This window comes from Arachis ipaensis, chromosome B7 (assembly GCF_059453495.1).
Source record: "Arachis ipaensis isolate K30076 ecotype BB chromosome B7, ASM5945349v1, whole genome shotgun sequence".
In the NCBI taxonomy this organism is placed as follows: domain Eukaryota; kingdom Viridiplantae; phylum Streptophyta; class Magnoliopsida; order Fabales; family Fabaceae; genus Arachis; species Arachis ipaensis.
In genome coordinates this window covers 12,903,525-12,921,117 of record NC_142442.1, presented here as the reverse complement: position 1 = coordinate 12,921,117, position 17,593 = coordinate 12,903,525, and positions in this window count along the sequence as shown.

Here is a 17,593-nt window from a genome sequence, read left to right as displayed (position 1 = left end):
ACCACTAACCCAAGGATATCAGCTGAGCAATACTAGGATCGTGGTTATGCAAAACACAAACTTGCATAGAGTAGCAGCAGCAAAAAAATGGAGCAGAATGAAAAAGAAGAACATGCCAAGGAAGAAAGCAAGGAAAAGGACCACAGAGGTGGTGGACGAGCTACTCCAGCAGTAGAGGTAGTGGAGCATAATGAAGAAGGACAGCTTGCTAGCTGTGCCAGCTCCAACGGGCAGCAAGGACAAGCAAAAAGGATGAAGCTACAATGAAGCCAAGTTAAAGATATATAACAGGCTTCACTTCACCATTTCAAATTAAGAAAAAGAGAACACACATACAGAGCACCATCTCATACATTGACCTGGAATCTTTTTCTTCTACTCAAGCTTAATTCTGATCTTTGTGTTATGGCTGTCTTGCGTTATTTTCTGTTTTGATAAAAGGCAATTATGTGAGGTTCAAAAGCCAAGAGAGAAAAGGCAAGAGTGATGCAAAATAGCCACTATTTTTCTGATGTAATTTGGGTGTATGAACTAGGATTAGTTCTCCTTGCCAAGTTGGGTTAGCACTTGGTGAGAATTGAATCTGTGTAGATTCCCCTTCCAAGTTAGATTAGCACTTTGGGGTTGCTAAGCTTTGGTGAAGAAAGCTTGGGGTAGATACTAGTTGAATTAGAGAGTAATTCAATAGTATTGGTGTATGTAATCTGAGAATTATAGTGAAAATTCTACCATGGTTTGTGGTGGAGACTGGACGTAGGATTCATGGTACTGAGAATCCGAACCAGGATACATGCTGGCCCATTTCTCTTCTTCTCTGCTCTTTTAATGTTCTGCGTATGAGATAATTTCAAATAATCTCCTGCAACTTAAGCTTCCACTGCAACAGAGTTTGAAACTCTAAATTTTAAGCTAACTTGATTCAACCCCCTTCTCAAGTTCATCTAGAACCATCAAACATAAATTCAAAAAAAGAATAGCACAGTAAAAACGAGACAAAGAGAGCTTTAGAGAAAGCAGAGCAGAGATGAAATGAAGAGAACTTCTTCTTTTTGCCAAAGAGAAAGATCACCGAATGCAAAACAAAATGAACGATTTTTTTTTTTATTTTTTAGATATATTTTTATTTTGATTTTTAAATTTTTCAAATTCAAAAATATAAAACTAAAGCGAATTGAGTTTTAAATTTTAACTAAATTAAAAGGATTAGGATTATTTTTGTCCAACATAAAATTTAATATTTAAATTTTTTATAAAATTAAATAAAAATTATTTTTTATTTTTATTAAAATATAAAAATATTTTAGTAAAAATATTAATATGATATATATTTAAAAAAAATAATTACTAACATAAAAAATATAATTTATATATTGTACTTTATTTCGTCTATATTTTATTGTATTAGAATATATAAATTTATCATCTTATCAAAACAAACATTTTCAACAAACTATATGCCAATGACTTTGAGCCTTTTCATGATTCATGTAGGTATTGATTAATAGCAGGAGCACCAGACCCGACTATCTCACTTTTGCTATTAACAGAGACTGAATTTCTAGCCTACAGTTACATAGAATAGGCTCATTTTTTTGCAAATGGAGAAGCTCATGGTGTAACACCATGAAATGGAGGCATAGCAAAATATTACACTGCTATGGGTCAGAGACAAAACGTAAATTACGTTTTGTATTTGTTTATTTTTTTTGAATTTTGAAATACACCAAACGTAGCTTACGTTTTGGGTTTTCTTTTTTTTCGGTTTAATACTAAACACAAGTTGCGTTTTACTAAGTTAGAAAAAGAAAATTTTTTTTGAAGCCCACAAAACACATTTACGTTTTATTGGTGTCAGAAATTTTTTCTTGGAAGCTCCAAAATGCAGGTTGCGTTTTGTACACAAAATAATATTTAAATCCACAAGTTTGCCTATAAATACAAAGTCTGGTGATGTTCATCTTCATCTTCACTTCTCCTCTTGTCTTTCTTGCATAAAGTCCTTAGTGGGGTATTTTTTTGGCAGATAACTGTGTCAAAAAAATAGAGTTAGTTAAGGCTGAAGTTATGGAAGGTGTTGCAAACTTGCGAGTATATTATAACGGTGAGGTTATAACAAACACACATGAAGGAGTGACTTTTGTTTGTGAATGTCCGTTGTCATTTTCCATTCCATGTACCATGAGTTTTGTCGAGTTGCAAAATGGTATTTGTAATAACATTCAAAGCCACATTTTGAAAAGGATGAGCAATCTTTTATACAGAAGTCCTGTGCAAGTATTTGGTGGGTTAATATAGTTTCAAATAATGCCCATCACTGACGATGCCAGTATGCAGCAGATGTTGTATATTTATCAACAAACCCGATCTCACGTGCCGATGATAGAGCTGTACATTGAGTTTGAACAGCAATCGGGGATGAGTATGGTCGGCGACTAGATCAATGTTGATGAGCTCGGGGATATAGATTGGGAAGAAGATAATAATGACAGTGAAGATGAATTCGAAGCTAACTATGAAGTCGATGACGGAGACTTGGCAGGCAATCCGGCAGTGCAAGATGAAGTAAATGCGATTGTAAGCCAGCACCCGTTTGGTGTTCCGTCTTTTATGCGGACTCTAGATCTCGAAGCCATGCATGCTCCGAAATTTCCTGAGCATGCGAATACAGGTACGTCATAATTATTAACTGAAGTTTTCTATAGTGCTTATTTTATTTGCCTTGTCTGACTGATGGCGGGGCGCATGTCGTAGGTGAAGGCAACGTTGCGGCGGAAGATGGCGAGTTTAGTATCGAAATGGAATTTGGTTCGAGAGAGTCGGTGATATCTGCAATCAAAAGCTACACCATCTCTAGAGGAGTTGATTACACTGTGTATGAGTCTGAGCCACAGACATTCTATGCGAAATGCAAGGGGTATCGTGCAGGGTGCAACTGGCTTATCCGAGCTAGCTTGATTCGAAAAAAAGCTTGTTGGGAGATCAGGAGATACAATGGCAAGCACACGTGCACCATGGACACGATTTCACAAGATCATGCCAAGTTGGACTCAGACACAATTGCAGATGCCATTAGGCCGGTGGTCAAAGCAGACCCCTCGATAAAGGTGAAGTCTGTTATTGCAGAAGTTCAAGGCAGGTTCAACTATACTGTGAGTTACCGCAAGGCTTGGTTGGCAAAGCAGAAAGCTGTCACAAAAATTTTCGGTGATTGGGAAGTTTCTTACCAGACTCTGCCAGTATGGTTGAAAGCAATGACAGTGAAGATGCCAAGGTCTCGTGTTCAAATTAAAACGCTCCCCGTTTACCGTGAGAGTGAGGAGGTTCAAGGTGTAAGAGTTCTGCACCGCATTTTTTGGAGCTTCTATCCATGTATTGTAGCATTCAGACACTGCAAGCCACTGGTGTAGGTTGATGGCACGCACCTGTACGGAAAATATAAAGGTGCACTTCTGGTAGTGGTTGCACAAGATGAGAATCAAAACATTGTGCCTATTGTATTTGCGATTGTCGAGGGCAAGACAGCAGACGCGTGGGAGTTTTTTCTAACCAATTTGCGGAGATATGTTGTTACCATTGATGGTGTGGGTATTATTTCTGACCGCCATACCTCCATCGACGCTGCAATAGCTCGCAGTAACGGTGCATGGTCACCACCAAGGGCGTGGCACATGTATTGCATCAGGCACATAGGGTCCAACATCTTAAGGAGGTTCAAGGCTCCATAATTGCATAAACTCGTGGTGAATACAGGTATTTCAAATTGCTGTTATGGTTCTATTCATAGTAAATTTGTGGCATCTGCTTATGATTAAATGGTTTGTTCAACAGGCTATTCTTGGACGGAGCAGGAGTACAACAAAAACTATCAAAGGCTTAAAGAGCGGGGTAAGGCATATACTCAATGGTGCGATGAGATCGGTGTTGAGAGATGGGTATTGACATTCGATGGTGGTCATCGTCGGGGACATATGACGACAAACTTGGTAGAGTGCATAAATTCTGTCCTGAAGGGTGCACGCAACCTTCCTGTGACTGCCCTTGTCCGGTCAACTTTTTATCGGCTAAATGAGTTGTTCACTCGGAAGAGTACCGAGGCTCATGAGCGTCCCCGCAACAGATTCACGTATTCAGAATTTGCAATGAAGAGAGTTGAAAAAAGCTTCCGACGTGCAGGAAACATTGTGGTCAACCGGTTCGATAGGCGCAACGAGATGTTTGAGGTTCGTGAAATGCAAGATGGTACCATTTACACTGTTAACCTTGCGCAACGACACTGCGACTGTGGCCATTTCCAGGTCGAGCGACTCCCATGTCACCACGTGCTTGCATGTTGCGCCAACCAGCGTCTTGATTGGCAGGTGTATGTGTACGACGTGTACAAGATGACTGAAATTTGCAAGGTGTACAGAAGCGAGTTTGTTCCGATGGGTGACCCGTCTACGTGGGATAGATAGAAGGAGTGAAGGTGATCGCCAACTGGATACAAGATACGACATTGAATACAAATCTGAATACAACACTGAATACAAGATCAACTGCAACAAACTACTTCCTCGGCGCCTTCTTCGAATACAAGGATGGGGTGTATTTGTCCGGCGGCGCAGTCTGTGTCCGTAAGTTATACGGATGACCCTGCGACACGCCGGCATCCAGCCTACTGCCAACGTCAGGAATACCGAAATCTATCATGCTCGCACCACCAGTGTCATACAAACCTGAACCACTCATCCCAGGAGCACTCACTCCACCAAGATCATACCAGTGCTGCAAGTCGTATCCCAAATCTCCCTCTTCCTACTGCGGATACTCATTCAAATCAAACAACTGGGAGCGTGGTGGTGCGGAAGGACCGGGCGGATCTACATGACCCATCGACTGATCAAAGTCGAAGTCACTGGCATGACCTGATGTGGCGCGACGACCACCAGAATGCTGAGATGTAGCAGGCCCTTCCTGCGGTGGCGTCGAAAAATGATGATCCGTATCTCTCAGCACTTGAGAGAAGCTGATGGTGTCAGATCCACCCAATGAACTAAAATGACCCTCGGCTGGAATTACCAGCTATGGTATGTAGCGCTCAGGTGCCTGAGGTGGTTGTGGTTCCTGTATATATGGTGCCTGCGACTGATATGCCGGCCACTGCTGGACATATGCCGGATCCTGAACCTGATGCTCATATGCCGGAGCCTAATAGTGGTACTCATATGCCGGCACCTAATAAATAATTAATTACAATTAATAGTAATTACTGATAACAAATAATAATAATAATAATACGGTAACTAAACAGCATTGTTACTACTATTATTATCTTAAGAAACAACAACAACAACAACAACAACAACAACAACAATAACAACAACAATAATAATAATAATAATAATAATAATAATAATAATAATAATAATAATAATAATAATAATAACTATTTCATGACTATCGGTACACCAAATCATATCATAGATATGATAATAATAATAATATCGGTATGATAAAACACAACTATTATTCATATCATAGAAATAATAATAATAATAATAATAATAATAATAATAATAATAATAATAAAAACCAATAACTAAACAGTATGTATGTATTATTATTATTATCTTAAAAAATAATCATAAATTATTAATAAATAATAAACAATTATTAAACATTATTTACTTTCCATTAAAAAACAATTATAATTTATTACTATTATTATACAGAATTATTTATTTATTATTAAAAAATATTAATATTTTATTATAAAAATTAATAACTTATTATTAGAAAATATTAATAATTTATTTACACAACCGTATCATAATAATTAATAATAAATTATTTAAAAATAATAAGAAACTTTTAATTTATTTTTTTAATTTATTAGACAGTACGACTAGTATGATAAAAAATATAAATAAATAATTAAAAAATAATAAAAATTTTATTAAAGATAATAAAAAATTTATTACACGGTATTTTTTATTACTAAATAATAATAATAATAATAATAATAATAATAATAATAATAATAATAATAATAATAATAATAATAATAATAATAATAATAATAATAATAATAACAGTTACAGTAATCACAATAATAATAATAATAACAATAATAATAATATTAAAATTAACAATAACACTATCAAAATAAAAAAAAAATATTTATTCATTGATGATGATCAAGATATTTAATAATGTGTTTCTCCGATTTGGTAAAATTACAAATCATTATTTAATTCTTTACCGTAAACTTCTTCTTCTTCTCCCACACTTCTCCCACACTTCTTCACTTTCACTTCTTCATTTTCACTTCTTCTCTTTTTTTCTTTTACTCTTGTTTCACTCCCGTTACTCCTATTTGCGTTTGGTTTTCATTTTTATAAACAAATTTACCATCTTCCATGATGCGTGTCACACATGCAGCTAAGGTGGCTGCCAAACGCAACCTCCGATTTGCTCTGGTAGGCTGACAAACGCAACCTGCGTTTTGCCTTCCCAAAACTGGTCAAAAATGAAGCTGTTTTCATGCAGGGGATACAGAGCCACATTTCATTCTTTGATTGCCTGGGTCTGTCAAATGGCAGGCTGCATTTTGCAGTGTGCTCCTCTTTCTTGTTTTTCGTCCCTCCCAAAACGTAACTTGCGTTTTGTGCTCTCTAACAAATGTTAGCTCCACATTTATGCATAACACACCATGCATCCATTTTTTACTAATTCACCATTTTCTAATCCATTTACAAATTAATTTTTGCACAGAATGATGTAAAATTTATTGGATATAAATGCATATTTTTGTCGAAACAAAATGAGAAAATGAAATTATGATACAACTGTACAAGGATTTTTCATAACAAACCTGATATAATAACACATTTGTGCAATAAAATAATGTATTCAGATCTTGTTGTCACAATTAACGAGATCCATTCAATTCGATTTTTGAATATTAAGGTAATAAATTTCTTTTTATCTCGTTAATATAAACAACAAATAATATGAGCACATGATTAGCACCAATAAAATAAATAATAAAAGACAAAAATATAATTATTTAGCAATCATGTTTTTTTTTTTTATTATTTAGAGTAAAAGATAAATAGGTCCCTGACCTTTTAAAACGGGGACATTTTCATCCCTCAAGATTGAAAAATATATTTCGATCTCCCACGTTTTAAAACGGGCAACAATTATACCCTTCCGTCCGTTTTGGACCATAAACGGCAACGGAGCCAGCTGACATGGAGGGGCAGTGAATGACGTGGCCGTTACTCCTGCTGAGGTGGATTGGGACGAAATTTTAGTGGACAAATTCGTCCCTGAAGTGCCAAACGATGCCGTTTTCACCAGTGAGCCCTATTTCATCCAAACGCAAGGTGGAAGTCATGGCCGCTGCTTGTGCGATCGTCCATGATGAGCGATGGGGGTTCTTCATGCACAAGACCTGGACGGGGATCTTCATGCGCTGTTGTAGGAGGTTGTGATCGAGATGGGGTTGCGCCGAAGTGCTTCTGCGGCGTTTATGCCATTCTTTACAAGTCAAGAACAGCATCTAATCCTAATAGGATGTTTCTCGGGTGTCCATTCTTCAAAGTGAGCGATTATTTTGATAGTAGTTGGATGAGAGTGTTCTGTGTCTAATTATGGTGTTATCTGAAAAATTGCTCCAGGTTAAAGAACGGTATTGCCGGTATTTTGTCTGGCTTGATGAACACCTGAAAAAAATTAGGGCCATGGAGTCTGAAGCATTGGGTGCTGTGGATGATGTTGGAGGTGTAGACATTGAAGATCATGTGGTGCGAAGTCAGGAATTGGAAAAAAAATTCAACTGGTGCGAAGCCAGGAACTGGAGAAAAAAAATAAAAGAGTTGGAGAGGAAACTGTTATGTATGGAGAAGGAGAAAAAAATGAGTATGTGGCATATTGCTTTGATTAGTGTAGTTTTTGTTGTTGCTGTATATTTCTTAAAGTGGTGAGGATGATGAGTTGATGTACAATGTTGATGATGTAATGAAAATTGCCATTGCTGGCTATTCAATGAAAATTGCCATTGCTGGCTATTCAATGAAAATTGCCATTGTTGAACAAAAAATAAGGTAGTAATTCTGTGAATCAGCTATTATATAAGGTAGTAATTCTGCATAGATTATGACCAAAATATGAACAACAATGTATCTGTCTTAATCCAAAACATAAACAAGTTTGCCACAAAATAACAAAACATCTGGTTGGCATATAAACAAGTTTGTCAAACTATAATAAGTAGACAGTGTTGTTTAATTCATACTGAAGACTATGACAAAAAACAGAAATTCATTCAGTAGTGTTCAGTTCTTCTGATTCTTGGATCCAGGAGTTGGTATGAAATTCATTCCTATGGCCTCACTGCTAGTGACTTTCAAGGTCTCCTCTAATGTAGCGACACTGGCACTGGTGCTTTGAGTCTGGGTTGTATCTGGGAGTGGAGTTGGAGGTGGATTTAAAGGTGGATTTGCACTTGCTCAGGGCCTTCTGATTGTCTGCTTGGGTCTGAATTTGGAGGCAGCAGTTGGGGTTTTGGGTTGCCCCATTCTTGGCAGCTGGGATGGAGGCCTGAATGGAGGTTGGACTGGAGCAGATGGTGTTGTTGCTGCAGCATTCTGGCTGATGATATGATTCTGCAAAAGTAACCGAATTATTCAGTTGTTCAAATGCATTGACATGAATAAAGTGATTGTGATTATGAGTGTATTATTTAGGGGGGGAGGCTTACTGGAGACTTCTCTTGCACATCAATATTCTCAGCCAAACTTTCAGTCTGTGTCTGGCTTTGATCCTATGCAACATAGATCAAACAAGGAAAGAACATGGACAAATTAGTCCTTAAAAAAAAGGTATAATGACATCGTAACCACTGACAAAATTTAAAATGTACAGATCAATCCTAAAGCATAGCAGGGATACCTCTAGTTGAGGGGCTGATTGTGATAGGGGAAGCAGCACCAAGGGTTCTGTGTTTGCATCAGTCTTCTTAGCTTTTTTCTTTTTTGGTTTTCAGTTTGGGTTGCTTGGTGCTCCCTTACATGTCTTATAGTTATGGCCTTTCTCATTGCACTTGCTGCATGTCACTTGAAAGCTTCTCTTAAGCTTGTCACCCTGAATATGAGCCTCAGCAGGATCCTTGTTACGATTGTGTACTTTAGGCCTCCCAATAGGTCGCTTGATGGGTGGTGGAGCAGGCCTCAGCTGGTCAGTGGTTATCCAAAATTCCTCACTTGGAACTGGTTTTATGCAATGTGCATATGTCTTGTGAATAGATTCCATACATAACCAGGGATGCACATAATCATTTACCTGGTCATGCCTCTTTGTAATTGCAGCAATACCGTGAATGCATCGCATGCCTGAATCAAAACCACATACCATATTACCTATTATTATTTTAGATCAGTCCTAAAATCATTCAGAACATATTACCTAGCACTATATTAGATCAGCCTTAAAATCATTAAAAACATATTACCTAGCATTATATTTGATCAGCCTTAAAGAAAATCATTCAAAACATATTACCTAGCATTATATTAGATCAGCCTTAAAGAAAATCATTCAAAATTAAAGATATACCGGTCAGTTGCCAAACATTGCATGAACAAGTGTGTTTGATCAAATCCACATCTACTTTGGTTTGCTTTTTGCTAACTTGAAATCTTTTTCGTTCGTTATCTCCCACCCATTCGACAATCCACCTGCTGCTGGGTTTTACCAGCCTCTGCAACCTTTTCTCCTGAACGGGTGCAAGCTTTCCACTATGGTGCTCTAACAGCCTAATATGCTTGGTCATTCTCCGCATTAGATAGCACCTAATTTTCTCACACATAGTCAAAACTGGCTTCATTCTGTACTTAATCACTTTTGCATTAAATACCTCGCACATGTTGTTAGTTAGGTTATCCACCTTGGGGCCATGACTGAAGAAAGCCTTAACCTAAGTGGCTGGTTCAAACCTCATCAGATACTCCCATGCCGCCTTATTTACCCCCTTCAGCTTCTCCATGGTCTCTTTGAACTCTGGTTCAGTGGTGCACCTAGCACAGTCCCATACTATATCTCTAATGTGCATATCTTTAAACCTATTTATGAAGTTTTTTCACATGTGCATGACACAATTCCGATGATGTGCTCTCGGCATTACCTCCTTTAAGGCTGGTAGCAGACCCTGCCAACACATAATATTGCATACACATATATGCAGCAGTTTAAATTGCATTCACAAATATGCAATAACTTCAATTGCAAACACATATATGCAGTATTCAAAATTTCATACACTACTATGCAGTAATATCCATTGCAAACACATATATGCACTAAATTCCATTTCAAACACATACATGCAATGATTTAATATGCTACACTAATATGCAGAAATTTAATGTCTACCACATACATGCATTATATTAATATCCTACACTAATATGCAGTAATGTAGAAGTCTAACCTTTTGTTGGTCGGATATAAAGTTCCAACCAAATTGATGTGCATCATCCAGATCTTCCTAAAGCAGTGTGAGGAACCATTTCCAGGATTCCTTTATCTCCGATCTTGCAACACCATATGCTACTAGGTAGAATTGGTTATTCGCATCCTGTGCCACCGCTGACAGTAGTTGGCCTCCATGGTATGTCTTCAAAAATGTTCCATCTAGATGGATGAAAGGCCTACACCCAAACTTAAAGCCTTGCTTACAACCCTCAAAGGAGATATATATTTTGTCAAAGATAGGTAGGGATTGAGGGATTGGGATCACATCAACTCTTGCAGTCGAGCCTGGATTACTCTTAATGATCTCCATGGCATAGTCCCTAAGCTTCCCATACTGTTCCTTTTTATTTTTCATAATCCTCTCTTTGGCCTCTTTCACTGCCCTGTAGATCATCTTCGGATGCAACACTAGATTAAACTCTTCTCTAAGAAAGTCAATTGCCTTATTAGTAGTCATATGAGGTTGACTAGCCATTCTCTTCTCCACTTTCTTGCTGACCCAGTGTTGATCAGCAGCATTACTGCCCAGGTCTCTAGCACATGTATGCTCTTCCTTGTAAGTCTTTACCTGATAACATAACAATGTTTTGTTGTAGGATAGATGTGCTAGCCATGGACATTCTTCACCCCTGCAGCCAACCCTCACCCTTTCTTTATCATTTTTTATCCACAGTAGTTCCCTTCCTTCAGAAATGAACATATCTTTTACCACTTCTTTGAACCCATCAATGGTTGCAAACTTAGTTCCTATCTCGAACCTACCTTCCCTGAACCCATACTCTTCATTGAAAACTGGAAACTCATGCTTTTCTCCCTCATCCTTTGAAGACACTGGTGTGTGAAGTTCCTCTGATGCATACTCATAAATCGGATCATCATCATCTGAAACCTCCTCACTCACATAGAGTCCTATTGGAGGCATATTCCTGGGTTGCACATTAGGAAGAGGTTCTTCAGCATCTACAGCAGGCCTACTTCTTTGTTGATTTGCATTAGGCCCATTCCTTCTGGACTTCAGAGCAGGCCTGGTCTTTTTGAGCTTTTCTCTTGGCCCAGTTTCTTTGGGCTTGGCTGTTCCTCTGGTCTTCACAGTAGGCCTATCACCTTTGGCAGCACTACCCCTTGCACTCCTTACTCCACCTCTGTTTTTAACTCCACTTGACTCTGCCCCTGTCCCTTCTTTCACACTGCTATTTTTCTTTGACAGAACCTTGTCCTTTCCTTTCAGACTTCTTTTTTTCCTTATCCTATCATCGTTCTCATCAACATTGGAATAGTCCTCATCTGAAACAGTCTCCGAGTCAGTCGGAGGAGGTTTATACATTTCATCCTCCTCACTTTCTTGCCCATCAGCTTCTATGGATGGTGATGGTTGGAGCTTTCTCATGATGTTGTCCACATCAATAGGGTCATCAAACTCTTCCACCCCTGCTTCTGCCACAGCACCTTCATCCACTATCTCTGGCTCATCAACGGGATGGTCGAAGTAAATGTAGAATTCATCCGTCGTTGAATTCTTCATCTTATTCTCTCGAAGTTCATTGATGCATGCATCTCCTCTCAGAATGTGCAGTCCAGCCTCAAGATCACTGCTAGTTAGGTCAAACCAATACACTGTCCTATATGATGCATACCCCAAACCCTTGAACAATGTCACCAAATCCCCAAAATTCACGAAGTCTAAGTCCATCTTCGGAAATTTTTCAACTTTCCCACCAATATACTCAAGAGTTCCACTGGGTTTTCTACCAAAATGGCCTCCGTGGTAAAAAATAGGTACCACATACATATCATCCATCTGCATAATCCACAAGTACATAAACCAGAGATTAAACCCTACCTAATCAAAATTTCGAAATCAGTTAACTTCACATACATTTTTCTCATTCTTTTACCCCAAAACAAAAAAAAAACCTGCAGTCCCCCCATAACCCAACCCCATGCATTCTCAGTTAAACAACATACATACTCTTCATTATCACTCTTACCTCTGTAGATGATGGCAGCTTCCTCTCCACGCAAAGCTTGCCGTAACCTTCAACAACAACCACGTCGACTGACCACACCACCGCTTTCAACTGTAGGAAGTCGTTCTTTTTTTGGAGGGAGAAGGGCGTTCCTGTTCTGATAGGGTTTTCTGTAATATATGGAGTAACTCTTGGGTGTTATGGGAAATGCGAAGCTTCAAATATGGGGGATGGTGGAAACGGCGTCGTTTGGCACTTCAGGGACGAATTTGTCCACTAATATTCCGTCCCAATCCACCTCAGCAAGTGTAACGGCCACGTCATTCACTGCCCCTGCATGTCAGCTAGCTCTGTTGCCGTTTTTGGCCCAAAACGGACGGAAGGGTATAATTGTCGCCCGTTTTAAAACGTGGGGGATCGAAATGTATTTTCTAATCTTGAGGGACGAAAATGTCCCCATTTTAAAAGGTCAGGGACCTATTTGTCTTTTACTCTATTATTTATTAACATATAAAATTATGATATTTACTTATTTTAATTCCTCCTATTCAAATGATAGTCACTCACATTTCTATTAGTTGATATTTTTCAAAAATTCAAAGAAGTGAAGATCACAACTGTTCTTGTATAGTAATTTGAATTAAAGTATAATTTTTTTAATATTGAGGTATAACTTTTTCTTTTATTTATATAACATTTTTTATTCTAAAAGTATAGATGCCCCGAAAAATACCAAAAAGAGTTAGGACATGTAAAGAGATTTTAATGTTCAAATAAGAAAAAAATATAAAATGATGTATAAGTTATTTAGAGTGAACAACGTACTTTTTACCTACTTAAAATTTTGTATTTATAAAGTTGTAAAGCTATAGGTGATTATCCCGTGTTCCTAGTATTTTGGTAACCACTTCTACATGTATTCAGATGGTTCCGTTATAGCTGAGATTTTCTCTAACTAAATAGGCACGTTTTATTTATTTTATTCAAATTCCGATTTATAGGTAAATTTTAGGCCGAGCTATAGCTAACGGATCAATAGGTAAATTTGAGTTGAGTTATAGCTAATAGATCAATAGGTAAATTTAAGAGTACGATTTTGGTCTCTAAAGTAGGAGTTGAAAATTTTTTCGTCCCAAACCTTTTTTTCCTACAAAATCGTCCCTAAGGTTTAACTTAATTTTAAAATCGTCCTTTAGACGAAAATACCCTTCCCCCTTCTTCCCCAAAATCTACCAGAAATAGAAGCAGAACCAAAAGCTGAAGCTGAACCAGAAACTGAAGAACAGAAGTAGAAGCAACAACAATGAAACAACAATAACTAGATGCAGAAGAACAAAAACAACAACGGATCATGTATACAATTAAGCATTTCCAAATAATTCCAGTAGTAATTATAGCAAATCAACCATTTCAATGCTTTCAGCCCAAATCAATTCAGCAGCAACTTTCAACAATTCAATAACCTAAACTAATTCTATCATACTCGCCTAAAATCTACCAAAAGAAAATCAAAATTCAGCTAAACTAATCCAGAATCAAATCAAGAAACTAAGACTAACCAAAAACAAAAATTGAAAGCAAAATGGTAACCTGGATTGTGAAAATAGAAACAAAAAAGAGGGGACAGGGGAGGCAGTGGTGTCGTAGAAACAGTGACAGAGAAGCAGGGGTAGTGCAGCAGCTGGTGGAGTGCCGGCAGTCTAGGCATGACGGTGGAGATGAGGGCCGCGGCGTTGCTAGGGTTAGCATGAAGGGGAGAAGAGAAAAGAGGGTCGTGGTGGAGAAGAGACTACGGACAGTGAGGAAGAAGGGCTCCACATTGCTGCGTGGTGGTGAAGCAGAGGAGGCTCACCGGCGGTGAGCTCTGGTTCGAGGAGGTCCGAGACAGGGAAGGAGGAAGGAGGGGAGAGGGACACGGTTGCTCTAGGGTTAGCGCGAAGGAGAGAGGAGCAGCAGCGGCAGCAGCGAGGAGCAGCAGCGGTGATCCTTCCCCTTCCCTTCCCCACCTTCCCTTCCCCCTATTCCTCCCTGAACCAACTCCCCCCTCCCCCTCAGCCTGATTCCCTTCAACATTTTCTATTTTTAATTTTTTTGTTAAGGATATTTTTGGAATAAAAATTAAAAAATTGATAAAAATGACGATTTTAAAACTAAGTTAAACATTAGGGAAGATTTTGTAAGTAAAAAAAGTTTGGGACGAAAAATATCTTTAGCCCCTACCTTAGGGACCAAAATCGTACTTAACCCTAAATTTAACCCCAACTATAGCTAACAGATCACAGTCCCCAAACTTAACCTGTGATATTTTGCAATATGATAGGTCAAGCTTAGATAATTTTTTTAACCTATAAATCGACATTGTAATAATAAGTAGTAGTCTCAAGCTCAACTTGTACTTGAAAAATAATAGTCATGTTATAGAGAAGAGTCTAAATTAAGTAAAATAAAATAGAATTAAGAGTTATTATGAATAATGATATATGTGAGTTCCTAAGTTTGACCTATTTATTTTTAAGAGAAGCATGTTGAGTTTTTATGAAATATCGAGTTATAACTCAGTAGGATATAAAAGAGATGTGGTTGTGTTGTAACTCGAAAATATAAGGATTAGCCCCTAAGGCCAATGATACGTTGTCAGGAGAGCATTCTCGTCATTTTAGAGCTAAGGGGCAGAATAGTAATTTCTTCACGTTCAAAGATTTGAATACTAGAAGAATTATACTATGCCGGTCTTGAACATCAAGAAGATCAAGAGTCCGTCTCAAAAATAGTGGTGCTGAAATGGCGACAACTCATAAGGCTCATTGGGCTAAGTCAGGATAACAAGAAACCCAATAATGCTTTTCAAATTCAATGGGAGACATAATTTATTATTAATTTTTTAATTTTTAGGCCTTTATTTTAATTTGTTTTGCTGTTAGAGTTTGTTGAAAGATTTGGTTTACTTCTGATTTGCTTAGCAGTATTTTTAGGGATTTTAAATTTAAATCAAATCTGATCTAATCTAATAAGATCAAATATGATTTAAATTAGTTATCATATTTTAGGATTTTAAAATTTAAATCAAATTTGATCTAATCCAATAAGATCAAATCTGATTTAAATTAGTTCTCTTAGGTGAGATAATTTACACAACTATTGATGAATAAATATTTCTTAGTGCTTTATGCACGTTTTTTTAGTGTGATTAAGTGAGGTGAGTGATTTGCTTCGCTTGTTGCATGAAGAAGATTGATGGATCTAACACTAAGGTGACTCTGCGTGGCGGTTTCTTCAATTTTCATCCCTCTGATCTAGGTTGTCAAGGACAGGTTCTTTGAAGGTCTAGTAGGAAAAATTCTTCCGGTGACCTAGATTGCTAAGAACAAGTTTCTTAGAGGTCTAGTAGGAAAATCCTTCCAGTGACCTAAATTGCTAAGAACGGGTTTCTTAGAGGTCTAGTAGGAAAATCCCATTTATCTATCTTTTTGTGTTTCCGTTGCGTCTTTTCTCCATCTTTTTCTTACCTCTTTATCCTTCGTTCTAATTTTCTTATCATCTGGTATCAGTTATAGGTCGTAGATAAATTCTTATTTATCTATACGTTCCATGGGTCTTGTTTAGTCTCTTTGTTTTTTTTTTTCTCTTTAATTTCTACAAATTCACTTTAGAGTCCACAAAAACCAAAAAAGAAAGAAAGAAAGAAAAGTGTCACAAAAAAATGATTGAGTATTATGATAGTAATGATGAAGGCATCTTATATGTGAAAAAGGGTTCTCGATTGGAAATCCCTGCATTTAAAGGGAGGAATGATCTCGAAGCTTATTTCGGATGGGAAAGAAATGTAGAGTCGATTTTTGCAAATTGCATCCTTGCAGAGGAAAAGAATGTTTAACTGGTACAAGCCAATTTTTCTGATGCTGTCCGTATATGGTGAACTGAGTTAGGAAGATCTAGAAGACGGTATGAAAAGAGCTCAATTTGCAACTGGGAGAAGATGAAGAAAATCATGAGGAGCCAATTTGTGCCATTATCATACCACAACAATTTTTTTAGAAAATTTTATAAGTTACAACAAGGTTCAGAATCAGTGATGGAGTACCACAAGGAGTTTCTATATTTAATGGACAAGACTAATATTAAACTGAGCCCTGAAGTCCTTATGGAACGATTTTTGTTTGGATTATGCGAAGACCTTGCAGATAAAGTACAACGCTATCATTACGAGACCATGGAGGATTTGGTCAAATTGGCCATTGACATGGAGCATATGCAATAATTTATAGCAATTTGGGAGTCCAAAAGAGCAAAATTTGAGAATCAGGCAAAAGTCAAAGTTTCTGATTTCAAGAAAGATATTATATATCGACATAAGAAGATAATTTCTTCTACGTCTATCTTTCATTCTTCTTCAAAGTCAGAGATGGAAGAATTTATTGAGTATGCTGTAAAAGGTGATGTGTACTTGGAGGATCCAAAAGTGCAAAATTTCTCAAATGGGTCCTTGGGATGTGAGGAATTTAAAAATCCAGAGAGAAAAAAAACGGAGAAAGAAAGTGAGTGTTAGAGTGAAAAGAATCCATGTTTGATTGAAAGCGAGAGTTTTGAGAGAAAAGAGGAGAATAGTGAGCGAGAGGAGTCAATGAGTGAAAAAGAAACTGAGAGCAATAAACACACTTGTGAGAGAGATCTAGAAAGTTCTAGCTTAGACAAGAGTGCATTAGTATCATTGAATTTCACGAAGTCCTTAATTTCTCATACTTCTAATCATGAAATTTTTAGTGTTTTTATATCAACTTTTTTAGGTTTTGTAGATTCACTGGTCAATTATAGAGGCATTAATATGGATGAAAAGGAAGAAAGACAAATTGCACACTTTGGACAAGATGGTGAAAGTATGGTCCGAAAGATTGAACTTGTACACATGAGGGACATAGTCACAATTCAGTGGGTAGAGAAGAGCCATCAAACTATGGTATTTGAACCCGGAGATTGGGTTTAGATTCCTTAGAAGGAAGAAGAGCTTCTCATTCAAGATTCGAGGACGAATCTTTTTGAAGAGGGAGAGGATGATACGTGGTCAGGAGAGCGTTTTTGTCATTTTAGAGCTAAGGGGCAGAATAGTTATT